The sequence below is a fragment of the Podarcis bocagei genome, assembly GCF_964188305.1.
Source record: "Podarcis bocagei genome assembly, chromosome: W".
Taxonomy (NCBI): Eukaryota; Metazoa; Chordata; class Lepidosauria; order Squamata; family Lacertidae; genus Podarcis; species Podarcis bocagei.
The window spans coordinates 5,204,185-5,232,174 of record NC_138131.1 but is presented as its reverse complement, the minus strand read 5'-3'; the positions used below and the strand labels follow the sequence as shown (position 1 = coordinate 5,232,174).

Here is a 27,990-nt window from a genome sequence, read left to right as displayed (position 1 = left end):
AGCAAAAATCACAATGCAGGGAAAACCGTGAAGCCAGCCAATGCCTCTACATAGCTCCATCTTATTTCAGACATTGTGATATATTGGTGTATTGCAATGTTTAGCTAGTGATATATCACAGTGTTGAAAGCCAGCTATCGCCCAGCCCTAGCTGTGGCCTCAGAGGGCAAGACTTGTCCACCCAGCTGGAGCAAGGAAAGAATGCATACAGGCACACATTCTGTCAGGCTCTCATGCCAGTCCCCCTTGTCATTGGACCTCCAGGAGAAGCAGTTTCTGGATATAGTACCCCAGGATGGTGATGACTCCACTGAGCGGCCAAGGAGATCTGGTTTTTGGTGGACCACCTCTTCAAGAATGCCTGCCACCAGGTGAGCTGAGGGGGACTGTACCATTGAAAGGATGGGTGTTGGCTGGAATCCAGTACCAGTTTTGGGGTGTGCAGGTTCCAAACGTCACAATTGATTTATATCTTAGCTACCGACTCGCTCTTACAAACTCCTGCTGTGAGTATAGTGGCACCTTGGTGGAGCGGCAGTGGGTGGGACATCCAGCATATGGTATTCCTTAGAGCGGCTCAGAAAAACCCAAGTGTTCACAACCATTATCTGTCTATCCCTAGCAAAGCGGCTGTCTGAGACTCGCCACTAGAAGAAGCAGGGAATGATTTCACTCTCCCATTGCCCCAAATCATGAGAAGGGTAGTAGGAATGCTACTGTGGAAAGCAGGCGGGATAAAATTCTCAGCCCTTGTGCCAGCTCTCTTGGTGATGGGCTTCTCTCCATTGTTGCATTCCTCAACCTTACATTATGCACCCCAGGGCTGGATTGTTCTTCATGCTATCCAGGATGCACCTCATCCCTTCCTAATGCATGGGTGATACTCTGCTTCAGGAGGACCTCTTCCAGACCCCGGGGACGCAGGACGAGCTGCAGGAGATAATTGAGTGCCTGGACACCAGCATTCCCGAGACGATCCGTATCCTCTTTGGGGGACATTGTTGGGGAGCAGGGCTGCTTGGTGGTTTTCTTTCGCTTTTGGCTGGAGTGGACCTCACTTTTATATACCTGGTGGCTTAGGTTCCTAGGCCACCCCATCCTTAAGGCTCTGGGACGCAGCAAAATGAAATGCCACAGTCAAGTCCAGTCATGCATCCAAACAGCTTAACAGCTTTAACCCCCATTTGAAAACATCAGCCTGGCTAGATAGAGCAGAGGTGGGGAATAATTTTTTTTTTTAAAAAAATATTATTTTTATTCAATTTTTCCAATACAAAATTTATACAATTCATACATCTTTTTTTATATCCGTTCTCTTTTTGACTTCCCTCAACTTGACTGATACTCCTTCCCTTTCTTAATTTCTTACACATTTCTGAAACCTTACTTCCATTATTTTTATAAATTAAGTCTTATTTTGCTCACATTCTGACATTTCTTCTTACAGAGCTTCGTTAAAACTTACAAGCGTTATTTGATTATCACTTAATTTATGCATATACTCTGTAAACTTTTCCCAATCTTCTATAAATCTCTGATCTCGTCGATTTCGGATCCTTCCCGTCAATCTATCAAGTTCTGCGTAGTCAGTCATCTTCATTCTCCATTCGTCTAGTGTAGGTAGCTCCTCTTGCTTCCATTTCTGTGCCATCAATATTCTTGCTGCAGTCACTGCATATAAAAATAACTTCCTTTCTCTCTTATTTATCTCGCTCCCTGTAATACCAAGTAAGAACGTTTCTGGTTTCTTAACAAAAGTGTATTTAAACATTTTCTTCAATTCATTATATATCATTTCCCAAAAGCTTCTTACTTTCTTACATTCCCACCACATATGATAGAATGTACCCTCTTTTTCTTTACATTTCCAACATTTGTTACATCCTTTGTACATCCTTGCTAACTTCACTGGTGTTACATACCATCGATACATCATTTTCATCACATTTTCTTTTATTGTTGTGCATGCGGTGAATCTTAAACCTTCTTTCCATAATTTCTCCCAATCCTCCATCTGTATATTATATCCAAAATCTTTGGCCCAGTCAATCATAACCGATTTTACCTCTTCATCCTTTGTATGCCATTCTAATAATATCTTATACATTTTGGCCACAACTTTAAAATCATTATTTATTACCGTATTTTTTGCTCTATAACACGCACCCGACCATAACACGCACATAGTTTTTAGAGGAGGAAAATCCGTAGGCATGCCACCCGTAGGCATTCCCTCCATAACACGCACAGACATTTTCCCTTACTTTTTAGGAGGAAAAAAGTGAGTGTTATGGTGCAAAAAATATGGTATTTCTTTCTGAAATTTCGACTCTTTATCATCAAAGCCTATTAATGTCAGATCTTTTTTAAACATTTCATTGATTTGAAAATAATGCAGCCAATCATTAGGATATTCCTTAACTACCTCAAACGACTTCAGCCTCCATTTACCTTCTGTTTTTGTTATTAGGTTCTGATATGTTACCCATCCCCCTTTCATATTGATTTTTTTCACACTCAACGCCTCTAGTGGTGACAACCAATATGGAGCTTTTACTTCCAACATATTTTTATACCTTTCCCAAACTTCTATCAAAGACCTTCTTATGATGTGGATTTCGAAACCTTTATGTACTCGCTTTTTATCATACCATAAATAAGCATGCCACCCAAATCTATTATCAAAACCTTCTAAATCTAGCAAATTGGTGTTTTCTAATTTCATCCATTCCTTCAACCAGCAGAGGCAAGATGCTTCATAATATAATTTCAAGTCTGGCAGGGCGAAGCCTCCTCTTTCTTTCGCATCAGTCAGTAGCTTAAACTTTATTCTCGGCTTCTTACCCTGCCATATAAACCTTGAAATTTCTCTTTGCCAATTTTTAAAGATAGCTGCCCCCCTGATTACTGGAACAGTTTGAAATAGAAATAGCATCTTCGGTAGCACATTCATTTTTATTATTGCAATTCTTCCCCAAAATGAGAATTTCATTCTTCCCCACACCTCTAAGTCTTTTTTTTACCTTACTCCAGGTTGGTATGTAGTTGTTCTGATACAAATCAATACTTCTGGGGGTTAACCAAACTCCTAAATATTTAACTTTCTTTACCACTTCTATTTCTAGTTGTTGCTGCACTTTGTTGATAGTTTCTCGATCCATATTTTTACTAATCATTTTTGTCTTTTTCTTATTCAAAATAAATCCCGCCAATTGGCCAAACTGCTCTATTTCATTCAAAACTTCTGTTACCGTATTTGTCGAATTTTCCAAAGTTAATCAGAGGTGGGGAATCTTGACAGGCCCGCAGGCCCCACATCTAGCATCATGCGTGGTGTCAAGGTAAAGACATGGCTGCAAAGGAGCTTCAAGGGTGCGTTCAATTGTTCTTTGGCAAGCAGGATTTGTTGACCGCACTTTTGGAGTTGACCACTAGTATTTGTTGTTTGGATTGAAACCATGCCTGCAGAAGGACATTTCCTCGGCAGATCAGCTTTGCAGGCAGCTTCGTCAAGAGGGGAGGTGTGGGATAATTACATTGGGATGGCTCAGTTGGTAGAGCGTGACACTCTTAATCTCAGGGCTGTGGGTTCAAGGTCCACCTTACGCAAAAAGGGGGAACTTGCAAGGTGGGCCCAGATGTATAAGGACTGTGAGATTTTGATCAGCTCCAGCCCATCTGGAGCTGATACAGGCTCATCTTATATTGAGCCCAAGCAGAGTAGTCACACAACGAAAGGATGAGGAGATATTGTGCTACATGCTAAAGTTTATTTACACTCTATGCTGAGAGGATACAAACATGCACCTTGCCTCTGTGAGAGCAGAGAAGCAACTCCTCTCGACACAAAGAAACCGAGAGAACACTGAAAAACAGGAAACCAGTGTACGTCACATCCAGTCTCCCATTCCGGTGGGAACCCAACAGTAACTCTGACTGTGGAATGTAAACAATTGTCTTGTGACAAGCATTTTGCTGCTCAGTGAGGGAAATAGAAACCAACAGCCTCCCCCTTTCTGTGAACATCACTGGGCAGCATGTTTGTACAATATCAGTACAAACCCAACTTCTGCACATAGGTACAGTGTTGATCCCTTGATACAATCTTGGACAATACATCAGCAGGAATTTCAGTACCTGGCATATAGGACACCGTTACGAGTCCCTTCTGAACACATTCCCTAGCATGTTGCAGTTTCAATTGCAAATGCTTCGTGCTTTGCTTACAATCTTCAGAATTCAGCAAAGCCAAACATGCTTTGTTGTCCTGGTAAACCTGGATTGGACATTTGACAGGAATTTTCATGTCTTTGCACAATTGTAACAACCATTCACAATCCTTAAGTGAATAAGACAGTGCATTCAGTTCAGCTTCACAAGTACTTAAGCTAACTGTTGTTTGCTTCTTGCACGACCAATCAAATAGACCCTGATTGTACATGTAGCAAACTCCAGACATACTTTTCCTGTCTGTAGTGTCACTTCCAAAACTTGCATCTGCAAATATTTCAAGACCACCAGACTTCTGATTGTTAAATCTCAGCCTGTAATGCATAGTGCCTTTCAAATAGCGAGCTATGCGTTTCAGAGCTTTCCAATCCTTAACAGTAGGATTGTTGACTTGTCTGCTTAGCAAATTACAGCTAACAGCAATGTCTGGTCTTGAACATCTGGCAATGAAGTTTAGCTTACCTAGCACACTTCTGTACAGTGTAGTGTCAGAAAATGCTCCTTCAGTGTCGTCTACCTGATAACCTGTTGTCATCGGTGTGTCTACAGGGTTAGCATCCATCAGGTTTAGTTTGCTTAACACATCAGCAATTTTCCGTGACTGGTGTACTAGAATGTTACCATCTTGATCTCTCTCTATTTCCAGAGATAGGTAGTTGTTTACCTCACCAAGATCTTTCATGTCAAAATGCTCTTTCAGTTGAGCTAGGGCGTTATTGTACATTGTGACATCCTTCCAAAAGAACAAAATATCATCAACATAAAACAAGCAATACAGCTTCTTTTGCCCCTCCTCTTTGACAAATACACAAGGATCAGCTTTCCCTTGCTGAAAACCTAGAGAAAACAATACTTCAGTGAATTTTGTGTGCCAGCACCGTGCACTCTGTTTGAGACCATAAAGGGATTTTTTCAGAGAACAAACAAATCCCTGTTTTACCTGTACGCCATCAGGTGGAAGCATATAAAGTGATTCACCTAGAGATCCGTACAAAAATGCTGTATTCACGTCGTGGTGAGAAATGTGTAGATTCTCCTCTGCAGCAAGCTTGAGCATAAGCCTAATGCTCTCATACCTCACGGTGAGTGAGTAGGTCTCGTGATAGTCTTCTCCTGGTACCTGTGAAAAACCTCTGGCTACCAATCTGGCTCTGTGTCTGACTATCTTGCCATTTTGTTCTGTCTTCGCTTTGAAGACCCATTTGCTTCCAAGCAGTTTCATTCCTGGAACTACTGGAACTAGCTCCCATGTTTTGTTCCTCTCTAAGGAATCAAGCTCAGCCTTCATGGCATTTAACCATGGCTCAGCATCCTTTGAATCCAAAACCTGGATTTCTTGGAAACTTGAAGGTTCAAATACCTTCTTGGAGCTTTTGACAGCTGCTACTGCCGTTTTAGCAAATTCATCAGCAAATCTCTTTGGAGGTCTGCCTTTAGTGGCTCTTTGTGACCTGCGAATTAGCTGTAGGTCTTCAACACTCTCCTCTTCCTTCTTAGGAGAAAAGTGGCCTATAGTGAACAATGGTTCCTCCATTTCTCAATCAGAGCCTTCAGAGGGTCGCATAGAGGCTTTCACACTCTTGAAATCCTCTGAATCATCTGATTCAGTCTCAGACTCAGGATCAGGATCTTGATCAGTGGGTGTGGGTTGTTGCGGCAGCTGTGGCTGTTGCTGCCTATCCTCAGTCTCATCACTATCATCAGGATAACATTGGAAAATTCCCACATTCTCGCCCCACTTGGCATTGTACTCAACACTTCTTGTGAGCCTAATTGTCTTAGAGTCAGTCATCATTATTCTGTAAGAACCCTAGAAAGATACCATGCAATCCACGCTTGCCTAACTTGGAGCTTTGTGGTGTGTGAACCCACATGTCAGAACCAAAAATTCTCATGTGTTTGATGTATGGCTTCTTGCTAAACATCTTCTTATAGGGGGTACAACCAATCGATGATGATAATCTCCGATTGTGGTTCGAGGACCCGACCCCCGCGAAGTGAAATGAAGACACAAGGACACGTGATATAAGGTTGATGGGCTAGAAAAGGCCACAACTTTATTGATTACAGCAATGAAAAAGGTATTGGCTTAGGCATTGGATCGAAACAAGTGGGTTTATTCACCAGTAGGTGGAGCCTGTTGATGCTAATCCAACTATAGGCTCACCCCTGCTGTCACCGAGGTTCGTGCCATGGCCTCCCGCCAAGCAGGCATCGGACAGAATACACGACCGCCAGATTCCTTTAGCGGAATACCCCTAAAAATTGAAGGCATAGGCGATGGCCACACCTAGCACTTCGACACACCACAACACATTATTCCAATTCCTAACCGCCAGCCGAGCCAAAGGCTCGCCGCCAATACCCTCAAAGCTGCAACCAATCCCAGATGCTTTTGATGACACTAGCTAACCAAATGTCGTTCCCCAGATCCGATAGGTGGACACCGTCATTCCTGTATAAAGCTTGGTCGCCGATCCGGATACGGTCATGATAAATGACTCGGCCATACATAAAGCGCACCCAACGGGCTACCGCCCGATTTACGAGTTTCCTGGTTCTTTCAATGGCCATACAGCTTTGCGCACCGCGCAAACAGTTCTTTTCGGGAAGGAGGACCAGAACACCGTCGTTCTGGGACACAAGGCTGCAAATGCATTCCAGTCTCTTTTTATGCTCCACAACAAGTCCACACTCCTTCAGTTAGCGAGGTCATTCTCCCCCAAATGAATCACAAGGATGTCGGGAGGGCCGAACTTGGCTACTTTCTCCCACAGCAATGGCATCAGCTCCTCCCAACGCATGCCTCTTCTCGAAAACCAGGAAACTCGAACACCATGTGGAAGGCCAAGACTGGGTGCCAGGCCGCAGCTCACCGCTCGTACACGGGCCCAATGAACTATACTGTGGCCGCAAATCCACACGCTTCTTCTGAGCATAGCTGGGGGTAAAAGACAGAAAAGAAAAGGCAGGTAAGTAGGGTAAAGCGGCAGGTCGCATACTAGCGAATATAAGACTTATAAGCATTGGATTTCCACCGGCCCATTTCTTTGATCCTGTTCGCCGGTAACCCCAGGTGCGCAGCCGTGGTTGCGGCGCCAATCCTAAATGAGTGCGCAGCGTACTCCTGGGAGGATAGACCACAAGCCTGAATAGCCTTGCGAAGTACTCTGGTGAATTGGTGCCTCAACAAGGGTGACCCATCTTCGTGGACCAGAAATGGAACCGGGCCGGGCGGTCTGAGGTAGAGGTCCCGCCTAGTGTCCTTTACCGGGCATGGGCCCTGCTGTGCCGACGCCGTGAGCTTAACTAGGACACCCTTACCAGCCTGATCAGTCTTGGACTGATGTATACGCACTGTCACGGTAGTTTCGGACACCTGCACGTCCTCGCACAGGAGGCCGCGTGTTGAACCTTGTGCACTAACTTCAAACACCACCTCACCAACTCTGAGCGCGCCAAAAAAGGCGATAGCGTATGCTGCGGGAAAGAGACGTGCCTCGAACCTGGACCAGCAAATTGACCTGAGTTTTATGCGTATCTGAGATGACAACCCGTAAGAAATCGGCTTACGGCCCTTGGCCCTGGGAGGTTGTAACCTGCCCCAACCCTCAATGGCTCTACGGATCAAGAAGTCGCTACACGGGTCATGAGCAAATGTAGCTTTTGAAAAGAAGCTGATGGCGGCTACATGTATCTTTAAGGTTTTGGGGGCACATGTATCTTTAAGGTTTTGATGGGAAAGGTATTGCAGAACATCATCCGTGGTGGGTGGCACGCTAGGCGAAAGCCCCAATATCCCTGACCTGAAGCCCATGAAGTCACACCACGCTTTTTTGTAAGATCTGAGGGTGGAGGGTGTGACAGATGCCAATACTCCCTTAATCACTTTGCATCTCCAAGGTTCCCCAGGTGCTCCGGAAAGGGTTCGGGCAACAGTTGAGCTCCAGGCGCTAGCAACCGGAAGCGAGGCATGACCATAGCAGGGACAACACCCTCTCAGAACGAGATGACTGCCTAGCCAGTATGTTTACCACCGCCTGGTTATCAGTTCTGAATCACACCCGGCGATTCCAGAACTCCTCCGTCCAGATATGCACTGCCACTACTATAGGAAAAAACTCAAGAACAGTGAAATCCCGCGTGATAGCCTTGCTCTGCCACCCCGCTGGCCATTGTTGAGAGCACCACCGACCCCTGAAGTACAAGCCAAAACCCAGGGACCCTGCTGCATCTGATTGAATCTGGAAATCTGAGGACCAGTTAAAGGCCTCCTGCCATAAGGATACTCCATTGTAGCAGTTCAGACATGTAATCCCGATCTCTAGGTCAGCCTTGACTGACTTTGGTAATCTGAATTGTTGGTAAAAGGTTTCAAACGCAGAGAAAACACTGACTAGGCCTGTGGTTTGCAGGGCACAGGAGGCTACCCTGACCCATCTTGCACACAGGACCCCCTTGTATTGGGGAGTTCTTGAGGAGGAACAGAAGATTGTGCCTGATGGGTTCTCTTGGAAGCCATTATATTGCCCGCACATTAACCCTTGTACGCTAAACTTTAACAGTGTAAATTGGTCAAGCAGGCCAGGCACTGTTTAGAACCGCCAGCCTGTGCCTTTCCCTTTTAACTTAAGCCTTTATTACAAGAGGGCACTTTAGCCCAGCCGGCCTAGTTCAGTATTGATTAAACCGACAACACTTGGAAAGAAATCAGATTCAAACCACTAAACCCTGATGGTAAATGAAGCTGGGATCAATTGTTTATTATTTATGTATTTTAAAAGGGTCCTCTAGTCCAGCCCCCTGCAAGGCAAGAATCTTTTGCCCAATATGGGGCGTGAACCCACAACCGTGAGATTAAGAGCCTCATGCTCTACTAACTGAGTTATCCCAGCTGCTTCGAATCCATAACAACTCAATAATGAACAGAGTTGTATTACCTTTCTCCCCAAAAGGGACGTAGAATCATAGAATCATAGAATCATAGAATCATAGAGTTGGAAGAGACCACAAGGGCCATCGAGTCCAACCCCCTGCCAAGCAGGAAACACCATCAGAGCACTCCTGACATATGGTTGTCAAGCCTCTGCTTAAAGACCTCCAAAGAAGGAGACTCCACCACACTCCTTGGCAGCAAATTCCACTGTCGAACAGCTCTTACTGTCAGGAAGTTCTTCCTAATGTTTAGGTGGAATCTTCTTTCTTGTAGTTTGGATCCATCTGGAGCAGCAGAAAACAACCTTTCTCCCTCCTCTATGTGACATCCTTTTATATATTTGAACATGGCTATCATATCACCCCTTAACCTCCTCTTCTCCAGGCTAAACATGCCCAGCTCCCTTAGCCGTTCCTCATAAGGCATCGTTTCCAGGCCTTTGACCAATTTGGTTGCCCTCCTCTGGACACGTTCCAGTTTGTCAGTGTCCTTCTTGAATTGTGGTGCCCAGAACTGGACACAGTACTCCAGGTGTGGTCTGACCAGAGCAGAATACAGTGGCACTATTACTTCCCTTGATCTAGATGCTATACTCCTATTGATGCAGCCCAGAATTGCATTGGCTTTTTTAGCTGCCGTGTCACACTGTTGGCTCATGTCAAGTTTGTGGTCAACCAAGACTCCTAGATCCTTTCCACATGTACTGCTCTCAAGCCAGGTGTCACCCATCTTGTATTTGTGCCTCTCATTTTTTTTGCCCAAGTGCAATACTTTACATTTCTCCCTGTTAAAATTCATCTTGTTTGTTTTGGCCCAGTTCTCTAATCTGTCAAGGTCGTTTTGAAGTGTGATCCTGTCCTCTGGGGTGTTAGCCACCCCTCCCAGTTTGGTGTCATCTGCAAATTTGATCAGGATGCCCTTGAGTCCATCATCCAAGTCGTTGATAAAGATGTTGAATAAGACCGGGCCCAAGACAGAACCCTGTGGCACCCCACTAGTCACTCTTCTCCAGGATGAAGAGGAACCATTGATGAGCACCCTTTGGGTTCGGTCAGTCAGCCAGTTACAAATCCACTGAGTGGTAGCATAGTCAAGACCTCATTTTACCAGCTTCTTTACAAGAATATCATGGGGCACCTTGTCAAATGCCTTGCTGAAATCAAGGTAGGCTACATCCACTGCGTTCCCTTCATCTACCAGGCTTGTAATTCTGTCAAAAAACGAGATCAGGTTAGTCTGACATGACTTATTTTTCAGAAATCCATGCTGACTATTGGTGATCACAGCATTCCTTTCTAGGTGCTCACAGACTGTTTGCTTAATGATCTGCTCCAGAATCTTCCCTGCTATTGATGTCAGACTGACTGGGCGGTAATTATTTGGGTCCTCTCTTTTCCCCTTTTTGAAAATAGGGACAACATTTGCCCTCCTCCAGTCTGCCGGGACTTCGCTGTTCTCCAGGAATTCTCAAAGATGACTGCCAGTGGTTCTGAGATCACATCTGCCAGTTCTTTTAATACTCTTGGATGCAGTTCATCTGGCCCTGGAGACTTGAATACATCTAAACTAGCCAAATATTCTTGTACTATCTCCTAATCCGGACTGGCTCTGCCCTGGTGCTTGCACACGCCCTTGTCGGTTGAGAGTCACCAGAGAGTGCTGCTGAGGTGCCGGGAAGGTCATCCCGCTGAGAAGGAGGAGGGCTCTCTGGAAGAACCTGAGAATAGGCTCCACTCTCTGCGATTGTATCAGGAATGGCATCAGGGGATGGGGGTGGGCTGGGATTTTGATCGGGAAAACGTTGCTCCTAATCATCTATAAATGACCTAAATGCCTTGAGAAAATGGGAAATGGGCTTTTGGTTATTATTCCTTCCACGTTGCCCCCGTGATGGATTTCCCGTCGTCTTTCCAGTCACATTGCGTGCTGTTTCTGATGCACGCTTTCTTTAGGGCACCATGAGCTGTGCTGTGCACTAATAAATTGTAGTTGTTATTTATTGCGTTGGGTTGTTATTTATTTATTTATTATTTAGTTATTTTACTTCTTATTTATTTTCCATTTATTGTTATTTATTAATTATTATTGTTGTTATTTATTAATATTTATTTATTTATTACTTTTGTTGTTGTTATTATTTGTTCCATTATTTATTTATTTTATTATTACTATTGTTGTTAAATTGATCAACATTATTATCAGCAATCAATTAATCACTTGATTGTAATGTTAATATGTACTTACTGTATAGCCAATAGCGTCCACAGCAAGGTAGATGAATCCCATATTAAACAATTGTTATTAGTTCAAGTAACCCCCAACGAAATTGTATCTGTGACTTGGTTTTAATATTACTGTTATCAATTGCTCACCGCCACTGGGGCAAATGATTAAGCTGAATGTCAGTGAACTACACTGTTGAAGCTATTTATATATAATAAATTGTATTTGCTTCCTTCCTCCTTTTATTTATATTGTTGCAGGAACAAAGCTATTATTACTTTATTATTGTTGTTATTATTATTTGATTCCAACTTTCAATTATTTAATTACTATTCCTAATTATCTAATTATTTAATTATTAATAATGTTATAGGATAATCAAAATTGTGATGAATTTGATATCACTATTGTTGCTTGATAGGTGCTGGCAAACAATCAACTAAGAGACCACTGTGAAATTATATAGATTATATTATCACTATGCAATTAAATCAATTATACTGTCGCTGTGAAGTAATCAATTACTGAGAAAATATTAAATGATAATATTCTACTATCACTATCAATGTTTCCAAGTATCAGTTGCGGGGGCTATAGCAACAGGCCCCCCAAGCTGCACAACGCTGGAGCAAAGCGAGCAGCAGCAATAGAAAGTCAGGCCGCTCCCACGATAATAAGGGTAAAACGCAAGGAAACTGGCCCTTAAACCTCCCATGAATCAACAAAAGAAGCAATAAATTGCTGGCTTCCCAGGAACAATGCCAAGATTCCTTTTGATATACAAGCAGGAAGCTGTGAATGGCGCTGCTGCCGAGCGATAGTGTAACAATGTAACAATAACAGATGGGTAGCCGTGTTGGTCTGCCATAGTCAAAATAAAAAAATTCCTTCCTGTAGCACCTTAAAGACCAACTAAGTTAGTTCTTGGTATAAGCTTTCGTGTGCATGCACACTTCTTCAGATACACTGAAACAGAAGTTGCCAGATCCTTCTATATATAGAGAAGGTGGGGAGGGGTATTACTCAGAAGGGTGGTGGGAATCGGAGATTGGCAGATAGCTGAGATGAGCCTGATGAGCCTGTTGACGACTCTTAACGACTGTAATAGGTCTTACAGGAAAAGGCAAGGGGTGGGAAGGTGAGAAATGGTTTAGTCATGTATAATGAGATAAGAATCCAATGTCTCTGTTCAGACCAGGTCTCTCCATTGTTTTAAGTTTGGTAATGAGTTGCAATTCAGCAGCTTCTCTTTCCAGTCTATTTCTGAAATTCCTTTGTAGTAAAACAGCTACTTTGAGATCTTGTATAGAATGTATCTTGTATACATAGAATGTATCTTGTATACAAGAAAGAACTGAACAAGATTGTTAAGGAGCTACCCCCACACATCCAAGAACAGATCCTCACCAACACACCAACAGAACCTCGACCAGGAACTTTCTATCTTCTACCTAAAATACACAAACCAGGAAATCCAGGACGCCCCATCATTTCAGGTATTGGCACTATTACAGTGGGTGTCTCCGGTTATATGGACTCTGTTCTGAAACCATATGCCATCAGTGCTCCCAGCTATGTACGTGACACCACAGATTTTCTGAGGAAAATACAATCTTTAAATAACCTTCCCAACAATACTATACTAGCTACTATGGACGTGGAATCCCTGTATACCAACATCCCACACAACGATGGTTTACAAGCTATAAGGAACACCATTTCAGATAAAACCACAGCGGACCTTGCCACCAAACTCTGCCAATTTGTCCTTACCCACAACAACTTCAAATTCGGTGATGACCTGTTCCTTCAGATCAGCGGCACAGCAATGGGCACCCGCATGGCCCCACAGTATGCCAACATCTTCATGGCAGATTTAGAACAACGTTTCCTAAACTCCTACCCACTCAAACCTCTCTTGTACCTGCGATACATTGACGATATTTTTATCATCTGGACACATGGTCAACAGACCCTGGACACCTTTCACCAGAAATTCAATGATTTTCACCCCACAATCAACCTTACAATGAATAATTCTATGCAAGAAATACATTTTTTGGACACTACTATAAAAATACAGGATGGACGCATAGACACCACCTTATACCGTAAACCAACTGACCGACAAACATATCTACATGCCTCTAGCTACCATCCCAAACATACCAAACAGTCCATTGTATATAGCCAGGCACTACGTTACAGCCGCATCTGTTCCAATTCTACAGACAGAGACTCTCACCTAAGAGATCTACAGCAAATCTTTTCAGAACTAAAATACCCAGCAGATGAAGTTAGACAACAGATCAACAGAGCCAGACTGATACCCAGAGAGAACTTGCTGCAAAACAGACCCAAAAAAGAAAATAACAGAACACCACTAGTCATCACATACAGCTCCCAAGTTAAAACAGTTCAACGCATCATCAGAGATCTACAACCTCTCCTGGACAATGACAGTTCTCTTTCTCAAGCTCTGGGAGGAAGACCTTTCATTGCCTACAGACAGCCACCCAATCTTAAACAACTCCTAACCCACAATAATACCACAACCAGACTTAACACGGACACTGGCACCAGAGCCTGCAACAAACCCAGATGCCAACTTTGCTGCCACATACACCCGGACAACACCATTACTGGCCCCAACAACATCACACATACCATCTCGGGACTATTTAATTGCTCATCGTCTAACATTGTGTATGCCATCAAATGCCAACAGTGTCCTTCAGCTCTCTATATTGGACAAACAGGCCAAACCTTACGCCAAAGAATAAACGGACATAAATCTGACATCAAGAATCACAAAACAGAGAAACCAGTAGGAGAACACTTCAATCTCCCAGGACATTCTATACAAGATCTCAAAGTAGCTGTTTTACTACAAAGGAATTTCAGAAATAGACTGGAAAGAGAAGCTGCTGAATTGCAACTCATTACCAAACTTAAAACAATGGAGAGACCTGGTCTGAACAGAGACATTGGATTCTTATCTCATTATACATGACTAAACCATTTCTCACCTTCCCACCCCTTGCCTTTTCCTGTAAGACCTATTACAGTCGTTAAGAGTCGTCAACAGGCTCACCAGGCTCATCTCAGCTATCTGCCAATCTCCGATTCCCACCACCCTTCTGAGTAATACCCCTCCCCACCTTCTCTATATATAGAAGGATCTGGCAACTTCTGTTTCAGTGTATCTGAAGAAGTGTGCATGCACACGAAAGCTTATACCAAGAACTAACTTAGTTGGTCTTTAAGGTGCTACAGGAAGGAATTTTTTTATTTTGATTAATGTAACAATAGCTCGGCAATCACCTAAGCCACAAGGGACAAAGGATAACCCATAGCGTGCAGCTGCAGGAAACGCTGCCTCTTTGCAAATGGGAAGGCTGGAGAACTTAACTATCGCTCGTTAGCTACTATGTTTCTAACAGTGCTTCTATGGCAACACAAGGAGTCCCTGGAAACCAGGAAATAAATCTCGAACTTTTACCCAACGCGAGGGGGCGGGATTGAAACTCAGCAAAAGGAGATGATACCAATTAGGGAGAGAAAGGCTGGCGGTTCAAATGCACAAAGGCCAGCAATTTAAACAGTAAATAAAGAAGCTCCAAGGAGTGCAAATTTAAGAACCAGTAAGAGGGAAGCACCCCAACCCTGCTAAAATTAACGTTTGGAAGAAAGCGTTGCTCCAGGAGAACAAACGCAGCATAAAATTGTTAAAGCAGGAAGGAAAAGTTGCCTCAGAAACACACTGACCACGTGGTCCATACACTCATAGGCAAGTAAAGGAAAAGAATTAAATCCGACCCTCTTTTCGAGCAGGCACTGAAAAGCAAACACGCACACACCAGCAGAACACACACAGCGGCCGACTTGAGGTCGGTATGGGGCTGGGAGAGCAAGCAGGGAACCAATCCGCTGTAAAAGGGCCACGGACTTACGCAGCAAATACAGTGGTTTTAAATGCACCCTGCCAACAATTTAAACAAAATCTCAATGAACCACAAGCAGTAGCGATCCCGCAGACACCACGGGCACCCCCAAACCAATGCACAAACAGTTGTAAAATCAGCTGCTTAATGAGAGCCCCTTAGCAGAGAAACCGCAGTTTAAAGAGACAAATGCAGCCAGAATGCTAAACTGGGGAAGGGAAAAATTGCTGGAGAAACACACTGACCACGCGGGCAATACCCACACACAGACTCAGAACACACCCAGCAGCAGACTTAAAGTCGAACGGTCGATCTTTCAGGCATATGCTCTCAGCACATACACAGTGGTGAACCAAGGAGAAGTGCTGGGGGAAGCAGCTTTTAAGAGAGGCTTCTGCAATCGCTCAGACACCCCAATTAAGTAAAGGAAACCCGCTAAACAATAAATAAAGTAAACATTTGCACCCAAATTCTCCCTCAACAGTGCAGCTATGACAAGAACACCCGCAGACACACAGGAAGCTCCCAGATTCCTCCCCCAAGCAGCGCAGCGATGCTGAAGAGACACACACGCAGAGTGTCCGATTTTTTGTCGGAGGAGCGTTAAGGAGTCCAAAATAGTTAGAACAAACGCCGGATGGGGAGGCAGGGCGAAAACACCCAATCGAGAATTTAGGTTCAAATTAAGTATAAGGAAAGTAGGATGTGTAAGGGGACACACAGAGTGGGTAAATTAACACACACACTCCGCCTGCCCACACAGTGGCGCTCAAAAGGTCGGGCTGCTTCAAAGCGCAGGGTGTAGCAGCGGTGCAGCCGGGAGCGGGAAACTACGGGAAAGTTTCGAAAATCTAAGGCAGAGATGGGGGGTGATGTGAGGATAGGCTGGTCATTTGCATGTTGGCTTGAGTTGTGCTCTGTGTTGAAATAAGTTAAAGAGCAACAGGGTGCTTAGGACGCCTAAGCCTTCTTGTCAGCCCCTATACCTCACAAATAAAACAATCGTAAAGGGAAAAGCAGCAGAAAATAGAAAAGGTAAGGCAAAACTTCTCTGCTAAAGGTCCTATTCGAAGTTAGATCCACGTGGTCGTCACTGCTGGGCAGACGGACGAGATGACGATGAACTGGACGATTGACTCGCGGCGGGACGACGATGAGGAATGATGCCAGGGACGACGATGAGGAATGATGGCGCTGCAGCAAAAGGCTGCTGAACACGCCCCCTCCGTGGCACCTGGTTGGGTGGCCACCGGGGGGCGTGAGCGCCAGCCAGGTGAGCTGGAGGCAGGGGGCAACGCCCCCTGCTGGGCGGCGCTCGGGCTCCCGCCCACAACCACTCCCCTCTCTTTCAGGGAGGAGAGTCCTTATAACTGTAAACAAAACAGGAGAGAGATTCGGCCCAATAACTCTCTGGAAGATTGGCATCATGCAGCATGGTTTTCAGACCTTGAAGCAATGTCTGATTTGCCCTCTCACAAAGTCCGTTCTGCCATGGCGAGCGAGGACTAGACAAATTGTGCTGAATTCCTTTCTCTTTTTTTTGGTTTTACAAAATTTTTTATAGACAATACAAACAAATAAAGAAACAAACAAACATGTATAATTTCGTATCCTTTTTTCATAAACCCCACTTCTCCGACTCCCCCAAACCTCCCCTTTCTACATCCCAATTTCTAAAATTATTTCAGCAAATCCTAAACTTATTTTTATCAAATTTGTCCCTTATTTATTCTTTTCTTTTACTTAATCTTTTGCCGCTGTAATCTCCTTTTTTTCTAAAACCTCAACATTTTAGCATTCATCAATTTTATAATATTTCTTAAGATAAATTTTAAATTTTTTCCAATCTTCATCCGCCGTCTCTTTCCCCTGGTCACGGATTCTGCCGGTCATTTCAGCCAGTGCCATATAGTCTATCACCTTCATCTGCCATTCTTCCAAGGTGGGTAGATCTTGAGTCTTCCAATGCTTTGCGATGAGTATTCTTGCTGCTGTAGTAGCATACATAAAAAAAGTTCTGTCTTTCTTTAACACCAATTGACCGACAATGCCCAAGAGGAAGGCCTCTGGTTTCTTAGGGAAAGTACATTTAAGTACCTTTTTCATTTCATTATATATCATTTCCCAGAAAACCTTAATCTTCGGGCACGTCCACCAAAGGTGATAGAAAGTACCTTCAGTTTCTTTACACTTCCAACACTTATTGTCAGGCAAATGATAGATTTTTGCTAGCTTGACTGGGGTCATGTACCACCTATAGATCATTTTCATAATATTTTCTTTTAAGGCATTACATGCCGTAAATTTTAAACCGGTGGTCCACAACTGTTCCCAGTCAGCAAACATAATATTATGACCAATATCCTGTGCCCACTTAATCATAGCTGATTTAACTGTTTCATCTTGTGTATTCCATTTCTCAGTCAGAAAAGCTTCAAACTGCTGAGAAGTGAATTTCCCCCCGTGATCAGTGAAAAGAGTTTTTATCTTCTTACCATGCACATTTCCCAACCAAACACAGAATTCCTTGAACCTAGGAAATGCCTCTGATTTCTGCTTGAGATTGTACACATAAATATACCTGGAATCAATGAGAACCATGAAGTACCTGTTTCCACCCAAAGAGGGCGATAGTGGACCAACCAAATCAGCATGCACTACCTGGTATGGTTCTGTAGCTTGTCTACTAGACACCTTACCTTTTGCAGCCATTTTCACCTTGTTTGCTGCACATGCCTTACACTTAATGTGGTACATGCAGGGTTTAATAGTCATACCTTCAACCAAGGCAGGCATTTTTTTTTATTTTTTTTTTAAAATTTTATTTAAGAAAAATACACAGTTTACATTATGTTACAAATATATACATACAGAAAAAAAGTCCATCAAAAGGAAAAAAAGTAGAAAAAATAAGAAAGAAAGGAAGAAGGAGAAGAGAAGCGAAAAAGAGAAGAAACAAAAGACGCATATACAATTACAAGTAACAGAACTTCCGTCCAACTCGATCTTGGAGTTACCTATTCTTATATTACTTCTGCAGTATTAATAAAGCAATTATACATCGATGATTTTAACTATCGTCTACTGATAAATTATTTATTCCCTGGGTATTTTCAAAATAAATTAAAAATTTATTCCATTCGTCTTTATATTTACTTATGTTGTTTTGTCTTATTTTTTGTGTTAATCTCGCTAGTTCAATATACTGATATAGCCTCAATTGCCACTCTCCCACCGTAGGTAAGTCAGAGGTTTTCCATTTTTGTGCTATTTGGATCCTCGCCGCAGCCATGGCATATTGGAAAAATGTTTGGTCTATTTTCTTTATTTCTTTACCAATCAGCCCTAAGAGAAACAGCTCGGGGGTTTTAGGGAGGTTATACTTCAAAAAAATTTTCATTTCGTCATGAATTTGCTTCCAGAATTCTTTTATTACATCACAGGTCCACCAAATGTGGAAGAAGGTCCCAACCTTGTCTCTACATCTCCAGCAGATGTTATCAACAGTTTTATACATTTTTCCTAGCTTTGCTGGGGTCAAGTACCAACGGTACACCATTTTCTCTAAATTTTCCCGCAGGGCTATGCAAGCTGTAAATTTTACACCTTTCGTCCAGAGTGTCTGCCATTTGCTATAATCTATATTATGACCGAGGTCTTTCTCCCATTTTACCATAGCCCCCTTCACCCGATCTTCTTTGGTGTCCCATTCCAATAATTGTTTATACATTTTTGAGAGGAGTTTATCATTACTTTCCAGAATTTCGACCTGAAACCTCGATTTTTTTTCATTCATACCCAATCTCTTATGCTCACCCCATAAAGCGTTAATCTGGTGAAAGTGGAACCATTCTTTTATTTTGTCTTTCAGCTCCTCATAGGGCTTCACCCTCCATCCTATTTCTGTCTTTTCTAAAAGATCCTCATACGTGCATCTTTCGTCCGTCATATTTATTTTTTTTATTTTAATAATATTGATTGGAGAGAGCCACCAGGGGATGCCTTTCTCAATCAGTTTTTTATACCTCTTCCACACTTCCAATAATGGGCCTCTGATTATATGATTAGAAAATCCTCTGTGAACCTCCCCTTTCTCTTGCCATAGGTAGGCATGCCACCCGAATCTAATATTAAAACCCTCCAAATCCAAGAGATCTGTATTTCTGAGGGTGGCCCACTCCTTTATCCAACATATACAGGCTGCTTCATAGTATAGCCTAATATTCGGGACTGCGAATCCGCACCTTTCTCTTAAGTCTGTTAGGTATTTAAACTTTACTCTGGCTCTCTTCCCCTGCCAAATAAACTTGGTCAGGGTTTTTTGCCAGTTCTTAAGGAGGGAGGTGCCTTTAATTATCGGAATATTTTGAAAAAGAAATAATAGTCTCGGGAGGATGCACATCTTGATAGCAGACATCCTCCCTGTCCATGAGAGTTTTAATCTATGCCAGGTATCTAAATCCTTTTTAATGTCCTGCCACACCTTACTATAATTGTCTTCAACCAGGTTTATATTTTTAGGTGAGAGCCAGATTCCCAGATATTTTACTTTGTTCACAGTTTTAATACCAATCTTTTCTTCCAGTTGAATTTTCTCCTGTTCATTCATGTTCTTTGTTAGGATTTTTGTTTTCTTCCTGTTTAATCTGAAACCGGACAGCCTACCAAAATCCTCCAAAAGTTCAACCACCCTGCTTGCACTATCTGCTGGATTCTCCACGGACAGAACCAGGTCGTCAGCGTAGGCCTTAAGCTTAAATTCTTTCTTCCCAATTTTTATCCCCCTCACATTCACTGCCTCCCTTATTCTGTTTGCAATTACTTCTAAAACCATTATAAATAACAGGGGGGACAGTGGGCAGCCCTGCCTTGTGCCCTTCTTGATCTTGAACGGTTTCGTCAGATTGTCATTTATAATCAGCCTGGCCTGTTGTTCTGAGTATATTGCCCTGATACCTTTCATGTAAGGACCTTCAATACCTGCCTTTCCCAAACATTGTAATAAGAATTCCCATGAGACATTATCGAAGGCCTTTTCGGCATCTATAAAGATTAGTGCTGCAGGGACATCTATTCTCATATCTAGATATTCAATGATGTTTAATATATGGCGAACATTTTCTTTCTGATGTCTATTTGGGAGGAAGCCCACTTGATCTTTGTGTATATATTTCATTAAGAGCTTCTTAAGTCTGCCGGCCATAATATCAGCAAAGATCTTATAATTGTTATTAAGCAAAGAGATTGGCCTGTAATTTTTTATATCTGTTTTTTCTTTCTCTGTTTTTGGAATCAAAGTTATATAAGCCTCCTTCCACGAGGCCGGGATCTTCCCCCCCCTGAAAGATGTTATTAATCACGTCTTTTAGAACCGGGACTAGATGTTCTTCTAATGTTTTGTAGTATTTTGCGGACAGACCGTCCGGCCCGGGGGCTTTCCCGATCTTCATCCTGCTAATGGCCTCCTTAATCTCATTTACTGTGATCTCCTTATTCAATTGTATTCTATCCTCCTCTAATATATATTTCTTTTCATTTTGTTCCAAATAATTCTTAATCTCTACACTGTTTTCCCCTCCTTTTTCATATAAGACCAGACCATGTCATTACCGAGGAGGCAGGTTTAGTCGTTGTTTGAAGACTATCCCTGCCTCCGGGTCTGGCCTTGACCAGATGGATACTGGAATCAACAGGGGAAACCCACATAACCTGAAGGTGTTGCTGTGTAATGCCAGGTCAATGGTGAATAAAACCACTGCCATCCACGACCTGATTGTGGATGGAGGATTTGACCTGGCTTGTGTGACAGAGACCTGGTTGAATGAGACAGATGGGCCCGTCCTTGCTGCCGCTTGCCCACCAGGTTTCTCTTACGCACAGCAACCCAGGTCATGTGGGCGGGGAGGGGGGGTTGCAGTGATTTTTAGGAAGTCATTAGTCTGCACCAGGCGTCCTATTGGGAAGACCCAGTTCTCTGAGTGCATGTTCTGGAAGTTGGGCAATAGGGGCAGTACAGGATTCCTTTTGGTGTACCGACCTCCCCGCTGCACCAAGGATTCCCTGCCCGAGCTGCTTCAGGTCGTGGCGGATGTTCTCCTGGAGACACCTAGCCTGGTCGTCCTAGGGGATTTTAACATCCACGCCGACATGACCTTACAAGGGGCCGCTCGGGACTTCGTGGAAAGCATGGCCTCCATGGGGCTGTCCCTGAATAAGTTGGGCCCAACTCATAGTCATGGACATGCCTTAGACCTGGTATTCACTTCTAGCGACGTGGGTGATCTGACACTAAGTAAAAATGAAACCAAAGAAGTGCCATGGTCAGATCACTTCCTGGTGCAACTGGACTTCTCCGCGACCCTTCCCCTCTGCAGGGAGGTGGGACCAATTCGGATGGTCCGCCCCCGCCACTTAATGGATCCAAATGGTTTCCAGAGAGTGGTAGGGGATGCTTTATCCCATGTTGATGGCCTTTCAGCTGATTCCCTGGTGGCCCGCTGGAATGCGGAGTTAACCAGGGCTATCGACTGTCTGGCTCCGAAGCGCCCTCTCCGATTGCATGGAGCCCGGACAGCCCCGTGGTTTTCTTCGGAGCTGAGGGCGATGAAACAATCGCTGAGACGGCTAGAGCGTCGGTGGCAGAAAACTCACTCCGAATCTGACCGGACACAGGTTAGAGCTCAACGTCGAGCCTACCAAGTGGCGATAGCGACGGCGAAGAAGACTTTCTTCACCGCCTCTATTGCATCTGCAGAAAATAGTAGCAGGAGACTCTTTCAGGTGGTCCGCAATTTAACGGAACCACCTTTACCATCGGGGCCTTGTAAAGACCCCAAGATCTCCTGCAACGATTTTGCAAAATTTTTTGCAGATAAAATCACTCATATTCGGAAGGAGCTAGACACCACCGTGGGAGCAGGGCTGGGGCGGGAGAGTGCTGGAGCCCTGTCTGGTCAAGTTGCATGGAATCAATTTCAATCCGTTACCCCCGAGGATGTGGACAGGCTGCTTGGACGAGTGAAACCAACCACCTGTCTCCTTGATCCTTGCCCATCCTGGCTTATAAAAGCTAGCCGGGAAGGGCTGGGCGATGGGCTCTGCGGGGTGGTGAATGCTTCCCTCTGTGAGGGAACATTCCCAGACCCGCTGAAAGAGGCGGTCATTAAACCGCTTCTTAAAAAATCATCTTTAGACCCGGCCAGTGTGGCCAACTATCGCCCAGTCTCAAATCTTCCATTCTTGGGCAAGGTGATTGAGCGTGTGGTTGCTGAACAACTCCAGGCACGCCTGGAGGATGCGGACCATTTGGATCCCTTCCAATCAGGGTTCAGGCCTCATCATGGGACTGAAACTGCCTTGGTCGCACTGGTTGATGATCTCCGGCGAGCTAGGGACAAAGGTGAGAGTTGTTTCCTAGTTCTGCTGGACCTCTCAGCGGCCTTTGATACAATCGACCATAACATCCTTCTGGACCGTCTAGAGGGGTTGGGAGCTGGGGGCACTGTTATACAGTGGTTTCGCTCCTTTCTCCTGGGCCGTGTTCAGAAAGTGGTGGTGGGGGATGAGTGTTCAGACCCTTGGGCCCTCACTTGTGGGGTGCCTCAGGGTTCCGTCCTCTCCCCCATGCTTTTTAACATCTATATGAAGCCGCTGGGAGAGATCATCAGGGGGTTTGGACTGGGTGTCCATCAATATGCAGATGATACCCAGCTCTACCTTTCTTTCAAATCAGAACCAGTGAAGGCGGTGAAGGTCCTGTGTGAGTGCCTGGAGGCGGTTGGAGGATGGATGGCGGCTAATGGATTGAAGTTGAATCCTGACAAGACAGAAGTACTGTTTTTGGGGGACAGGAGGCGGGCAGGTGTGGAGGACTCCCTGGTCCTGAATGGGGTAACTGTGCCCCTGAAGGACCAGGTGCGTAGCCTGGGAGTCATTTTGGACTCACAGCTGTCCATGGAGGCGCAGGTCAATTCTGTATCCAGGGCAGCTGTCTACCAACTCCACCTGGTACGCAGGCTGAGACCCTACCTGCCCGCTGACTGTCTGGCCAGAGTGGTGCATGCTCTAGTTATCTCCCGCTTGGACTACTGCAATGCGCTCTACGTGGGGCTACCTTTGAAGGTGACTCGGAAACTACAGCTAATCCAGAATGCGGCAGCTAGACTGGTGACTGGGGGCGGCCGCCGAGACCACATAACACCGGTCTTGAAAGACCTACATTGGCTCCCAGTACGTTTCCGAGCACAATTCAAAGTGTTGGTGTTGACCTTTAAAGCCCTAAACGGCTTCGGCCCAGTATACCTGAAGGAGCGTCTCCACCCCCATCGTTCTGCCCGGACACTGAGGTCCAGCGCCTAGGGCCTTCTGGCGGTTCCCTCATTGCGAGAAGCGAAGCTACAGGGAACCAGGCAGAGGGCCTTTTCGGTGGTGGCGCCCGCCCTGTGGAATGCCCTCCCATTGGATGTCAAGGTGATGGACAACTACCTGACATTCAGAAAACATCTTAAGGCGGCCCTATTCAGGGAAGCTTTTAATGTATGATATTTTAGTGTTTTTTGGTTTCTGTGGAAGCCGCCCAGAGTGGCTGGGGAGGCCCAGCCAGATGGGCGGGGTACAAATAATAAATTATTATTATTATTATTATTATTATTATTATTATTATTATTATTATTATTATTATTATTATTATTATTATTATTATATAGCTTTTCAAAGAATTGAGTAAACCTATTTTCTATTTCCTCTGGGTCTTCTATGATATTATCCTCCAATATTATTTTATTTATCACATTTTGTTTCTTTCTTTTTCTTAGCTGCCAGGCAAGTAACTTCCCCATTTTATTTGCTGACTCAAAATACCTTTGCTTTGTAAATTTAATTTTCCACTCTATCTCCTGATTTAATATTGCTGAGTATTGAGATTGAAGCACCTTGGAGGCTCGATTAGCAGCTTCGTCTGTTGGGTTTTTAATTAGTTTTTTCTCGTAATTTCTCAATTGGGAGAGGATCTCCTCTTTCTTACGCTCCCTTACCTTTCTCCTGTGATTATTTTGTTGTATTAAGAGACCCCTCAGAACCGCCTTACTGGCGTCCCAGACTACATCTAAAGGGGTTTCTTTGTTCAAGTTTAAATCTAAATATTCTTTTAGGGTGCCTTTAATTCTTTCCCTCACCTCTTCACTATCAAATAGATTCTCGCACATCCTCCATCTATATTGTCCCTTCGCTTCATTTTTTATTTCCATATCTAGAGCACAATGATCTGATAATGTCCTAGGGTGAATCTCACATTTCTTAACTCTCAAAGAGAGTGTTCTTGTCATCCAGATCTGATCTATTCTACCCCAGCTCTGATGGGGTTCGGAATAATGAGTAAACTGTTTAGAGGTGGGGTTTTGGTGTCTCCAAATGTCAATTAGGTCTAAATTTTCTTCCATGTCACTAAATGATTTCGGCAGTTTCCCCCTGTTCAATTTTCCCTTCTTCAACCAAGGCAGGCATTTTAGATACTGCCTCAAAATGTAAATGACCAAATTTCCTGTGAAAATCATGAATACATCCTGCATGCAAAACCTTGTTAGAACCTGCAATGCGACAAGTTTCATCCTGCACATCACCATCATAATACAACACAAACAAACGATCAACATATTCAGCATACAATACATAATTGTTTTTCTTTGTGATGGTGCACTTCTTGTTCTTGAAGGAAACGTCAATGTTCCGTTCATTCAGCTGCGCAACGCTGAGTAGATTGTGTGCAGCATCTGGAACGTAGAGAACATCATGTATTGACAAGTCCAAACTGTGAAGAACAACAGTTCCGTAGCCTTGACTGGAGATCGTGTGGTCATCCGCCTGGTGAATCGCACCTTCCTGCGGTGTAAAAGACACGAACAGTCGCTTGTCGTTGCATATGTGTCTGGTGGCTCCTGAATCAATTATGAAGAAAGATCTAGACGTCTTCTGGACCTTTGAAACCTTTGGAGTGAAGCGTGAGACCATTGCCTTGTGCTGCGTTGTCCTGGACCTTTGCCTTTGCCTTTTCCACGCGATGAGCTTTCGCTGCGTTGCTCAGTCTTGGCCCTGGGAAATCTGCATTCCCTCTTCATATGGCCCAGACGTCCACACGAGTAGCATTTCACTGCCTTCAAAGCTTTGGCGCCATCTGGTGGTTCTACTGCATTCTGGGATGACGTCTGTGAAGACTCCCCCTTACCGATGCAGCTAGCACCTCGGCGGTCAGCTTCATTCTGAATCACAGCAGTAACATGCTCTACTGTGATCTGAGCAGTTGGCAAAACAGCAATCTGAGTGGCAACGGACTCCCAACTTGAACCCAAAGAATGTAGTATCATGAAGGAATACACAGCCTCTGGAAAGGTGAGTCCTCTCTGTTGCAGCTCATGTCTCAGATTCTGCATCTCCATCAGATGAGCACGCACATCTGCACCTTCAGCAAGTGCCATATCATGCAGCTTGGCATAGTAGAACAAAGAAGCACCAGCCTCTGTTCTCAAATGAGCGTCTCTTAAAGTGTCCCAAATCTCTCTGGCTGAGGTCTTATCACGCAATAGACAAAGCTCTCCTGGGGATACTAGCAATGTAAGAGTTCCCCTTGCTTTGGAATCCTTAGCTGCCCATTCATCTGTCATCGGAGCTGGGGGGTGTCTGTAATAACTTTAAACAGACCCTCTTTTCGCAGAAGAGCCTCTGCGTACAACACCCATTCCGCGTAATTCTTTCTATTGAGCTTAGGAATCCCACAAGCATCAGCCAGCCTTGCATTAGCTATCTCTGCTGCATTAATCAAGCTGCGTCTGTGTTTACTGCAGCTCCATTCCAAAGCACTTCCGTTTCAAGCCTCTGCCGAGCCTCTGCAGTAGCAAAAAGCTTCTTCGGCTTAAAAGTTGAAAGTCCAGCCTTAAAGCCATTAATTAGGAGCTGGCAGGCTTCCCGGTAGCAAGATCACATACCTCTCATCAATCTTCTTGATGCGCAGAGCAGATAACGCCAATCTGTCCCTCTGTTCCTCTGCCGGCATTCCGATTTCTGGAGTCCATAAGCAAAAATGTGAGATTTTGATCAGCTCCGGCCCATCTGGAGCTGATACAGGCTCATCTTATATTGAGCCCAAGCAGAGTAGTCACACAACGAAAGGATGAGGAGATATTGTGCGACATGCTAAAGTTTATTTACACTCTATGCTGAGAGGATACAAACATGCACCTTGCCTCTGTGAGAGCAGAGAAGCAACTCCTCTCGACACAAAGAAACCGAGAGAACACTGAAAAACAGGAAACCAGTGTACGTCACATCCAGTCTCCCATTCCGGTGGGAACCCAACAGTAACTCTGACTGTGGAATGTAAACAATTGTCTTGTGACAAGCATTTTGCTGCTCAGTGAGGGAAATAGAAACCAACAAGGACAAAGCTTCTTGCTTTGGACCAGCCTGGGAAGGAGGCAGGGTGCAGGTAACAGGATAGAACACTTTCCTTGCCAGGCTGTCAATAGCTGGCAGTAACGACTCGGTGGCCGAAGCTCTGCTCATCTCCCTGGAGGCAGTGCCAGAACCAGTCCTTTGCTATGAACTGTATCAGCGCTGCCTTGAGTGCTCACATGACAGCCACCTCTGTCGCCAGGTCGGCCCCAGAGCCCCATCTCTTCCTGGCTGGTCTGTGGTGTGTACAGAAGCATAGAATCGGAAGGGATTTCCAAAGTCATCTAGTCCAACTGTTGCAGCGAGTAACAGGAAATCCACTAAAACATCCCTGAAAGCCAGTAAACCGGCACACTGGCAGGAGGATTAGGCTGGTCTCGGAAGCCTTGTTAACTGCAGAGGTTGCTGATGTCTCCTTTGATAACCATCCCTCTCGGTTGTGGAGGGGGGTGGGGTGCGCACATGCGGCCTTTTTGCTTTCTGACAAGGAGTTGTAACAATAGCTCACCTGTTTCAGTGAACCTCGCTTCAATTTCCAACACAGGAAGCAGCCATATACTGAATCAGACCCCTGGGCCATCTAGCTCAGTATTGTCAAAATTGACAAGCAGTGGCTCTCAAGGATTTCAGACAAGGGATGTTCCTTACCCTCCTGGGAGATGCTGGGGGTGGAACCTGAGACTTTCTGCATGAAAAGCAGAGCTATGGCCCTTCCCCCAAGATATCTCAGTTGGTACAGCATAAGACTCTTAATCTCAGTGTCATGAGTTCGAGCCCCACCTTAGGCATTGCAGGGGGTTCGATTAGTTAACCCTCGTGGTCCCTTCCGGCTCTACAGTTGTATTATTCCCCAAAGTTCCCAGCAGAGTTCTAGTCCAGTTACCATTTTAGAAAGTCTTTTTTTTATGCCAGGTCTAAACCTGCAAACATAAAAAGTACACCGTGCTAGTGATCCATGCTCCTCCTCTAGCAAAGCTCTGCATTGAAACTCCAAATTGCCCCTCCCTGTCTTGCAGGTGATCTGCCAGTTGCCGTGGTTGCACCAGAATGTGTTCCGCTTCGTGATGGCTTTCCTGCGGGAGCTGCTGAAATACTCTGAGAGCAACAACGTCAGTGCCAACATGCTAGGTAAGGCCTGCCTGTCCTGGCTGGGAGCTGGCCTTCCTCCTGCTCCCGCCTCCTCTCATGCAAATGTTTTCTCTTCCCTGCAGCCAC

The 27,990-nt window shown here is 44.5% G+C and overlaps 1 long non-coding RNA gene across 1 annotated transcript; it reads left to right on the top strand.

The window, feature by feature from the left end:
* The first annotated feature begins 67 nt into the window (after positions 1–67).
* On the top strand, positions 68–27,990 carry LOC308577860. The gene is made up of 4 exons (XR_014003727.1): positions 68–371; positions 895–979; positions 26,850–26,977; positions 27,792–27,990. It is a non-coding gene; the product is annotated as an uncharacterized lncRNA (long non-coding RNA).